Raw genomic sequence first — 10957 nt, 5'->3', positions numbered from 1 at the left:
CAGAGAACATAGCCTACATTAGTGTTCAATCAATGTGGACTTAACAGTGGTGTAGAGCCAGTTAATGTAAGCAGAAGTAATAGTAGTAATATGAGTCATAATAGAAGTAGTTTTAGTAATAATAATAGTAGTTTATTGAGTTTATTTATTTATTGAGCTCTCACTTGGTGCCATTGGGAAGTCTTGTCTTATGCCATCGAGTGGTCTCTGACTCATGGCAACGCCTTGGACACATCTCTCCCAGAACCCCCTCTTCCATCTGCAATCATTCTGGTAGTGTATCCATAGAGTTTTCTTGGTTAAAATTCAGAAGTGGTTTACCATTGCCTCCTTCCATGCAGTAAACTTGAGTCTCTGCCCTCGACTCTCTCTCATGCTGCTGCTGCCCAACACAGGTGAGTTTTAACTTTTAGCAGACTGTCTTCCACTCACTAGATACTGTCCAAGCTAGGGATGGAATGGATATGCTCTGCTTGACTCTCCCTCCTGTAGTCGAGACTTGTAGAGTACTGGAAACTCTCCAGGTGTGACCCCGAGAGGAGGCTTAGGAAGTGCAGAATAACAAAGTGACACATTCCCTGATCTCAAGGAGTTTAAAATCTGATATTTTGATGGAGGAGACAAACCTACACAAAAGTATTCACCAGTTGAGTGGTCAAAATTAATAATTGAGTACACACATATACGTAAGTTCAAATGAGGGTGTGCTAAGAGTTCTTTTATTATTTTTATGGTATTTTTAAGTGCTAAGGGTTCTTTTGTTATTTTTATGGTATTTTTAAGCACTCACTTTGTGCCAGGTGCCCTACTAAGAGATACAAGATACAAGATAATCAGGTTGAACACAGTCCATGTCCTAAATGTGGCTCACATCTTAATTCTTTTTTTGCACATGAGGTAACTGAGGTACAGAGAAGTTAAATGACTAGCCCAGAGTTACAAAGCAGTCCACGGGCAGAGCCAGGATTAAAACCCAGGTCCTCTGACTCTCAGGCCCATGCTCTTTCCACTAAGCCACTCTGCTTTTCATAAATTCACAACTACTAGATTTGGCTGGATATAGGCTATAGCTCAGGGTGCTGGGTAATTATTTAGAGAAAGCCTGTTGAAGGAGGTGGAATTTTAGGAGTTCTTTAATGTGGGAAGAATTGTGGTCTATGTGATTCAAGGAGGGAGGAAGTTACAAACAGGGGGAACAGTGCATGTAAAGAAACAGCAGAGTGAGAATGGAGAGGTAGATTCAACTAGAAGGTTGGCTTAGGAGGAATGGAGGGAAAGTGTCACTGGCTCGGTTTGTACTTCATCAGTGCTTAGTTCAGGCGTTGTGGCCAGTGGCCAATAAATAAAAAATATTAGTACTTACCCCTACTTCAAGGTAACAATGATCAAAACTGAGGAGGCTTATAGAAAATATTAAATAAGCATTACCTAATGCCAATTACAGACCTAATTACATTACATTACATTACATTACATTACATTACATTACATTACAGACCTAAGACCTTCAGTTTTTGGGTTCAGCTGAGATTTTGACAGCCCATCTCAGAGAAATGAAAAATGTCCTTGGTATTCAAGGCTGGAATGGCTCTGAAATTTTGTAAACATTTGATAGCACGGAGATGAAAGGGGTGAAGAGTGGAAGCCCCCCTATTTCTGAGTGCTACACTACTCTATCAGGACATTAATCAATAGATTTTATTTAGCACTTACCCTTTTCAGAGCATAAACCATCCCACAATGGAACCCCAGTTCTTAGACCAGTGCTTGGCATATATTAAGCACTTAACAGTTATTATTGTTATTACTATTATCATTAATGTATTATCATATATTTACCTGCACATTTGTTCAACTGCTTTATCTTAATATGTCAAACTGCTTCCTGCTAATTTATATTTGTTCTCCCCCTGGGTTTCACTCTCTGTGAAATTTTTTGGCCTATCTTTCCCACTACATTTTAAGCTTTTTGAGGGGAGGAAATAGTGCCTTACAGATAATAATTTTGTTTTATGTTAAAACACTTACTATGTGCCAATCACTGTAACACAGTGGAGGAGATAGAAAATTACCAAGTCAGACACAGTCCCTGTCCCATATAGGGCTGACAGTCTAAGGTCGTGGGAGAACAGATATTGAATCCCCATTTTATAGGTGAGGAAAAAGATGTTAAGTGACTTGTGCCAGGTCAAACAACAGAAAAGTGAAAGAGCTCAGATTATAATTTAGGTACTCTGACTTCCTGATCTGTGTTCTTATCTCTATGCCAAGCTAGTTCTCCTGTGAGCCTGTTGTTGGGTAGGGATTGTCCCTATCTGTTGCCAAATTCTACTTTCCAAGTGCTTAGTACAGTACTCTGCACACAATAAGTGCTCAAAAAATATGATCGAATGAATGAATGAATCCTGCCGTACTTATATTGTTCTTTGTCAAATGCTTAACACTTTGCAAAACATTCAGTAGGCTCTCATAAATGACACCGATTTATTGGTTTATTGACCAATTGCTCTTTAACTTTTAATCACTTTTGGACATATGTTGGCATTGTACACTCCCCTAATTATGACCTTGTAACTTCCGAAGTTGATATACTCAGATCCTCATACAATTTTTATTTTTCTTCATTTGTATTGTCAGTACTGGGGAATATGCAGTGACTGTAGCCAAGCATTTTGGCTTCAGAGGCAGGTGTAAGGGCATCAGATGGTCCCTCCTCTGGAAGGCCTGAAACTAAGGACTAAGGACCAAGGACTAAAGACTAAGGATGACAAAACAAATCTGAGTGGCAGTGCTTGGGAATTGGCAAAGTCTTTCCGAAGAAAGCATACCTAGCTCTTGTCCCTGTAAGCTCTTCTTCATGAGAAGTTTCATTTTACTCAATGCCAGGAGGCTAACACTGCTTTTATCTAGTTCACAAGTAATAAATGCTGTCCATCTTCAGGGACAATTGTTTTTATAATTGCCAAGTAATGTCCTGATTTTCCCTGATGTGATGGTTATTCTCTGTCTAAGGATTTTCTCTGTTTTTATACTGCAAAATAAAGCTTTGCCAGGTGGGATCTTACGGTGAGATACCGAACTTTGTTGAGGAAGGAAATGTTTAGTTCACCTTTTCTATCCAATTCCTTATCTGAGGTGAACAATGCATCCCTAAACAGTGCTGCTCATACAGCGGGGGTGTTGAGAAGTCCACCTGCTACCTCATCAGTAATCCAACAACCAATGTCCCGAGCTGCCTATTTACAGAGGACTTGTGCTTAGCAGGAGGTCAGCAGCGTATCACACTGGCTGTATAATTACTATCATAACTAGAACTCAGGTAACCTAGAGCATCAATTAAGCTAATTCTGTTTAGTTACTGCTTAAGACTTCTTGGATAATTTCATTTTCAGTCTCTCGGAAAATGAATTTCATTTTCAGTCCAGCTTTTGGTTCAACTGTCCTCTCTGAATTGGCAAATGAGGACTTAATCATCAAATTCAAAGGTTGTTTGTAGGGGGTTCAGTCACTGTGATAGTTAATATGGCAGCTAATAGGAACTCTCAGGAGCCCAGCAAGAAAAGCCTCAGTGGCAGAAGGTGATAATGGGATCTCTTTCTAACTGACACAGACCTTGAGTTGTTTGGGGTCTGTTAGAACTTCCCACCTGTGGCTCTGATGCCTATAGAAGCTGCTTTATTTTGTCACCTGCTGCTCTGATTGTTGCTTCTTGTTATGTATGCAAGTATGTGTGTGTGTGTGTGTGTGTGTGTGTGTGTGAGACGTTACTAGAGGTGTTTCTGTGAGTGAGTGCATATTGGGGGTAGATGGTAGGGAAGGTGCTGGGAAGAAAGCATAGCATGGAGCAACCAGAAAAGGGAAGCCAGGGACTGCAGTCTACACTCCTTATCCAATCTATTTGTTGTTCTATTGTACTCTTCCAAGGGCTTAGTACAGTGCTTTGCACACAGTAAGTGCTCAATAAATACAGTTGAATGAGCAACAAATAGACACATACCCTGTCCACAAAAAGCTCACTCTCTAGAGGGGGAAACTCGACAAGAAAATAAACTACCAATATGTGAATAAGTGATGTGGGGTTGAAAGGTGAATATCAAGTGCTTAAAGGGTATTAATAAAAGTGCATAATTGATATAGGAGGTAAAGGGAGTAGGAGAAAAGAGTACTTAGTAGGGGAAGGTCTCATAAAGAAAATATGATTTTAGTAAGGTTTTGAAGGTTAAGAGAGTGGTGGCCTGTTGTATATGAAAGAGGATGGAATTCTAGGCCAGAAGGAAGACATGGGCAAAAAGTCAGCAATGAGATGGGTGAAACTGAGGTACAGTTGAGTCACAAAATGTGCAGGATTGGTTGTAGTAAGAAATCAGTGAGGTGAAATGGGGAGAGCTGATTGAGAGCTTTAAAGCTGGTGGTAAAGTGTTTATCTTTAGTGTAGAGATGGATGGGCAACCACGTGAGGTTCTTGAGGATTGAGGAGACATGAGCTGAAAGATTTTTCAGAAAAATGATCTGGGCAGTTGAGAAGAGGCAGGAGGTAGGTAGATCAGTGACAAGTCTGATGCAGAAGTCAGGGAGTGATAGAATGTGCTTGGATCAGAATCTTAGCAGTTTGTTAACAGAGGTGGGGTGGATTCTAGATATTTTGTGAATGTAGTAGAACTGACATGATTTGATGATTGAATATGCAGGTGGAATGAGAGATGAGTTGAGGATAATTTCAACTTTTATAGGCTTGTGAGAGAGGGAGGAGTGTGGTGTTGTTTACAGTCAAGGGAAATTCCGGGAGAGGTCAGTGGGAAGATGAGGAGTTCTGTTTTAGTCATGTTAAGTTAAGTGGGACATCCAAATAGAGATGTCTTGAAAACAAGAGCAAATGCAAGATGATCTTCTGCATTGTTAAAATACAAGATATTGTGTAAAACAAATTTTTCAGTGCACAGTTAAACTACTCTCCCACAAGTGCAATCAATTCTGAAGCTTGAAGGAAGCCATTCCAATAGTGAGTAGATACCGCATCAGTGATGCTATTGTGCTAGCCATATAAAGGATGGACTTCTAAGACTCCTTTGATTTTTTTTTTCCTTATGAACTAAGTAGTGTTAAAATTGTCATTTTTAAACAGTTTGATAACTCAAGACTCACCTAAAATATTATGAGAAATGCTTGTGAGCTTGCATGAGGTAAGGTCCCCATGCATCAAATCTGCCACTCATCCACTTTGTTTTTTTGTACAATATCCATGTTCTTGGTTGCTTCCCCCACCTATAATTCATTTAAATGTCTATCTCCCATGCTAGATTGTAAGATCCTCAAAAGCAGGGATTATACCTACTTATTCTGGTGTACCCTCCCAAGCATGTAGTGATTTTCAGTTAGCCCTTAAAAAATTCCATTAATTGATCGATTATTTTCAGGACAAATGTCTTGCTGTACTAAAGGAGAAATGCTGTTAGGCAAAGGCTTCTTTAAACACTCGATACCAGCCAGTGCCAAACAATCCAAGCTGATCTCTGGGGATTCAGGGGCCTAACATCTTGTTCTCTCTGTGTCTCTCACAAATTGCCTGAAGTGAGGAGAATGAGTCTTGTCTCTTTTCAATAGGAGACTCTATCATCAACATAGCTGTGTGATTCCAGGTAGAAAAGGTGCTTGGCTTACAGATCATTGATTAGTGTGTTTATAACAAAACTTTGGAAAAAAATACTCTTTCGATTAAATAATTTTCCTGTTTTGATAAGAAGTTGATTTTTAGATTAAAAAATGGATAGCAATATTCAGGGTTTATTGTAAATATGGATATAAATGTTTTAATTTAAGTAGGTTATATTTTAGTTTTTAAAATATAATTTCCTGGTCCAGGAGATATTATTAATGTTTCCAGTTTGAACAGCAGTTTCATTTTTTAAATATACTTTCACATGATTGCATTTCATCCTTACAACACTGCTGAGAGCTAGGAATTATGATTCCCATTTTACAGTTGAGAAAATTAAGGCACAGGGAGGTTATTAGACTTGCAGAAGATCATAAGTGGAGCAAGGACTGAGCAAGCCAGGTTGCCCAATAAGAGATCCCTAACTATTTTCACTAGACCACAGTGTCGCCTTCAGAGGAAGTCAAAGCAAAGGGAAAAACACCAAATGGGAGCCATAGAGGTGCTGGTAAGGAAGAAGAGGAAGTTCAGAGGGAATTGAAAGGAGATAGTACATTCTATGGATTCCTGCAGGGTGTATTTCTTCCTTCAACTTCCCATACACAGAAGCAATTCCAATTTCAGAGTATAATAATAGCCGGTGTGGTTTTTATTAAGCACTTGCTATGTGGCAGGTAGTCACAAAATAATCAGATCAGATACAGTATCTGTCCCAAATGAGGTTTAGTGTCTAACAGGAAAGGCGGGAAAGGGATTAAATCCCCATTTAACAGATGAAAAAACTGAGGCCCAGAGAAGCTAAGGTACTTGCAAGTAGTGAAGGAGGGATAGGATGTACTTGGAACAGCAACGTAGCAGTTTGTACAATATCCTTCTTCTTGTTTTTTTCCCCCACCTATAATTCATATAATTGGAAAGAGCACGGGCTTTGGAGTCAGGGCTCATGAGTTCGAATCCCAGCTCTGACACTTGTCAGCTGTGTGACTGTGGGCAAGTCGCTTAACTTCTCTGTGCCTCAGTTCCCTCATCTGTAAAATGGGGATTAAGACTGTGAGCCCCACATGGGACAACCTGATTCCCCTATGTCTACCCCAGCGCTTAGAACAGTGCTGGGCACATAGTAAGCGCTTAACAAATACCAACATTATTATTATTATTATTATTATGTCTATCTCCCATGCTAGATTGTAAACTCCTCAAAAGCAGGGATCATACCTACTTATTCCGGTGTACCCTCCCAAACTTGTAGTGATTTTCACAGTTAGCCCTTAAAAAATTCCATTTATTGATCGATTCTTTTCAGAGGTAGGGTGTATTCTAGATAACACATGAACTTAATCCTATCCTGACTGGATTATTGGAACAGCCTCCTTGCTGAACTCCCTGCCTCCTGTCTCTCCCCACTCCAGTCTATACTCCATTCTGCTGCCTGAACCATTTCTTCCAAAAACGTTCAGACCATATTTCCCCAGTCCTCAAGAAATTCTGCACCAAACAAAAACTCCTCACCATTGACTTTTAAACAATTAATTACCTTTCCTCCTTTTACCTCATCTCACTACTTTTCTATTACTAACCAGCCCACACACTTCTTTCCTCTAATTCTAACCTTCTCTCTGTACCTCGATCTCATCTATCTCTCCACCAACCTCTCACCCACATCCTACCTGTGGCCTGAAAAGCCCTCTCTCCTCATATCATACAGGTAATTGCTCTTCCCCAATTCCAAACTTTATTGAAGGTACATCTCCTCCAAGAAGCCTTCCCTGACTAAACCCTCCTCTCCTCTTCTCCCACTTCCTTTTACACTACTCTTACTTGTTCCTTCATTCATCCTCCCTCCCATCCCCACAGCACATATGTATTCATCTGTATATATCTGTAATTTATTTATATATTTATCTATTTATTTATATTAGTGTCTGTCTCTCCCTCTAGACTGTAAGCTCGTTGGGGGCAGGAATGTGTTTGTTGTTATACTGTACTCTCCCAAGCGCTTAGTACAGTGCTTTGCATACAATAAATGCTCAATAAACACATTGAATGAATGAATGAAAATTGACAAATAGTGGAGATGGAATTAGAACCTAAGAGTCTGACTTTCAGGCCTGTGCTCTTCCCACAGACCATTCTGCTTCCTCTCCCCTCAAGTGGAGCAAAACGTCCACTCAAACATTGCACATGATGCCACTAAGTCAAACTGGATCTGCACACAACATTCCATGATGACATCATATGCAACATTTTGTGGAAGACTGTTTCTCCACCCACTCTACAACTCTATGGCTACTTCTCAACCACGTTCCCTAGGCAACTCAGCTGTGATATCTTAGAGATCTCCCTTTCTTATCCACACAAACAGCCAAGTTCCTGATTTGAGCACTCTGGTCTTCCTGCCTCCAGCCTCTTCCCTCTTCAGACCATATTCTGCAATACTGCTCAGATGGTCTTCCTGAAATGCAGAATGCCCACTGCTCCATGACTCAAAAGGTCCAGTAAGTGCCCATTTCCCTCCATGCCAAACAGAAATATTGTTTTCAAGGGCTTCAAGCTTCTTCACCAGGTTTCTCCCTCTCACATGCAGGTTTTCTTTGTTGGCTACTTCCCAGCTCTCCAGCTCAACTTCTAACTGAATGCCACTCTTGATTCACAAGCCTTTGTTCTCGTGCTCACAATGCTTCTCCACCCTGCAATTCCCTCTCTGATAAAGCCACCAGATCTCATCTCTCCTCACTGTGTTATTCTTTCCCAGTGCTTAATACAGTTTCTGTACCCAATAAGCATTTTAAAAATACTATTACTATTATGGCTACTACCTTCGAATCCTTCCTTAAAAGGCCACTTTCTCCAGTGAGTCTTCTCAGACTAATTCCCCAAATGGTAAATCATATCAATCCAACTGTATCTTAGTACTTTGGTACTTATACTCACTTCACCTTTAATGCATATATGCATTTTCAATTGTCAGTCATTTATTCTGAATTATTTGAATAGTTTACCCAGCATATTAATTCAACTCCCTTCTTGTTGCTTGTTCTTCAGATTCCTCTTTTTCTGTGTAATTTCCTCTTTTCCTTAATACTTTGGTATTTATACTCATTTCTTCTTTAATGCATAAATGCATTTTCAATTGTACAGTCATTTATTCTGAATTATTCTAATAGTTTATTCCAGCATATTCATTCAATTCCCTTCCAGTTGCTTGTTCTTCAGATTCCTCCTTTTCTGTGTAAATATGTTGAATGTTTGTTGCTTCTGATGTTGTTTTCCGAGTGCTTAGAATAGTGTGTCTTAGCTAGCGGGTGCTCGGTAAATGTCATTATTGCCTACTTGATGCTGTTACCAGAAGTCCAGGGAACCACTTGGCACCTGAAGGACATGGAATGTATTACCTGGGGCTGGTACACTTAAGTTTCAGAGAATGTGTAGGGTACCCTTGGAGTAGTGGGGTCTGTGCTATTAGAGGATGAGGATGAAGAGAAGGCTGGGTCATTTCTTGATTGCTCCCCAAGACAAGCAAGAAGACAGAAAAACTTAGCATGGCCTCCTTCTCTAAGGGGTTCTGAGAAGTACTTGAAATTATTATTATTAAGTGCTGTCGAGTGGTTTCCTGATCCATAGTGACTCCAAGGATATACTTTCTCCAGTACGTCCTGGCTCTGCCATACTTCACAATCTTTCTAATGGTTCTTCCGTTATTGTTGTTATGGTCTCTATCCATCTAGCTGCCGGTCTGCCTCTTCTGAGTTTTCCCTGGACTTTTCTTAGCTTTAGTGTCTTCTCCAGAGAATTAGTCCTACTGACCCTGTGTCCAAAATATGCTAATCCAAGTCGAGTCATTTGGCCTTCCAAAGACCACTTTGATTTAATTTACTTTAAAATCTATTTGTTTGTCTTTCAGGCAGTCCATGGTATTAGCAAAAGCCTTCTCCAACACCACATTTCAGAAGAATCTTGAAAGGAAACAAGGAAAGGCTCCACTAGAATGGGTCCCTTCTATCCGGTGGTTATTGGCAGTAGAGGGGGCTATGTCAGAGCTCTACACGAGCGATGAGACAAAATGGTGGTTGGCTTCTTTAAGTCCTCATGGAGTAGGAGTCCTTTTAAGAGGAGGGTTCCCTCCTATGCATTGGAAGGTAGCTAAAACAGGATTTGGGGTATACTTTCTTTGGGGTGGGTTAAGAAAAATATCTGCTCTTCCCCACAAGCATATCCATGGATTGGTTGACCTCTTCTGGACATGGGTCTGGGTGTGGCTGGGGGTACCAGGCCAGGTGAATCAGGAGAGGTTCCCTGATGAATGTGAGAGAGAGAAGCAGCGTGGCTCAGTGGAAAGAGCACGGGCCCTGGAATCAGGACTCATGAGTTCGAATCCCAGCTCTGCCACTTGTCAGCTGTGTGACTGTGGGCAAGTCACTTAACTTCTCTGGGCCTCAGTTCCCTCATCTGTAAAATGGGGATTAAGACTGTGAGCCCCACGTGGGACAACCTGCTTCCCCTCTGTCTACCCAGCGCTTAGAACAGTGCTCGGCACATAGTAAGCGCTTAACAAATACCAACATTATTATTATTATTATTATGAGAGATTGTGAGAGATGAATTAGACTGTGGGAGGGGAGTCAGAGAAAATCATGGTCCAAACTGATTCCTTCAGCAGATATGAGATGCAAGAGGGGGAATCTTGTTCTGAGAAAAATAGCTTCTTACCTGTTCAAAGCCCAAACCTGGAAGTTGTATCATGGGGCAGCTGAAGTAATTCCAGCTGGAACTGCTAGCTCAGACCCAGAGCTCTACCAGTCTCTTGCTTCTATGCAGGCTGTGATACAAAATCTTGCAAATTCAGTTTAGAGACCAAACAAGCAGGAGGGCCTTTGAGGGAATTAATCATCCTGAGAAAGCTCCTGTACAGGGAGATTTCAAGGTCCGGTTGGGGATTCAGGTACCCCCAGGGAGACCTAGGGATTAGATTTCCCTCTGAGGTGTTTGTGGTGCAAACAATTTTGCCCACCATAAGACCTTTTAGAGTCGTGCAACTCCTAAGCCAAGTCCCACAACCAAGGCAGTGACTTGTAAAGAAACTCCTTCCAGTGCTTTTTTTAAACACTTGAAGTAGGTGTCTAGTCGCACACCCCCATAATGTTAGATAATACGGGTCGCCGAGGGGCCCAAGGAAGATGGAGTAGGAAGCCTGACAGTAAAAACTTGATCAATCTAGGGTTTGAAAGCAATAAGTCAGGAAGTACCGTGGTCTAGTGGAAAGTGCACCAGTTTGGGAGTCAGAGGACCTGGGTTCTAATCCTGGCT

General features: G+C 40.9%; 1 non-coding gene across 1 annotated transcript; it reads right to left on the bottom strand.

The window, feature by feature from the left end:
- Nucleotides 1–405: 405 nt before the first annotated feature.
- Nucleotides 406–542, bottom strand: LOC114816759. The gene has a single exon (XR_003764568.1). It is a non-coding gene; the product is annotated as a small nucleolar RNA SNORA7 (small nucleolar RNA).
- Between the last annotated feature and the right edge of the window lie 10415 nt (nt 543–10957).

This window comes from Ornithorhynchus anatinus, chromosome 14, assembly GCF_004115215.2.
Source record: "Ornithorhynchus anatinus isolate Pmale09 chromosome 14, mOrnAna1.pri.v4, whole genome shotgun sequence".
NCBI classification, from domain to species: Eukaryota; Metazoa; Chordata; class Mammalia; order Monotremata; family Ornithorhynchidae; genus Ornithorhynchus; species Ornithorhynchus anatinus.
Note: the sequence above shows the minus strand (reverse complement) of the source record. Positions and strands in the feature narration are given on the sequence as shown.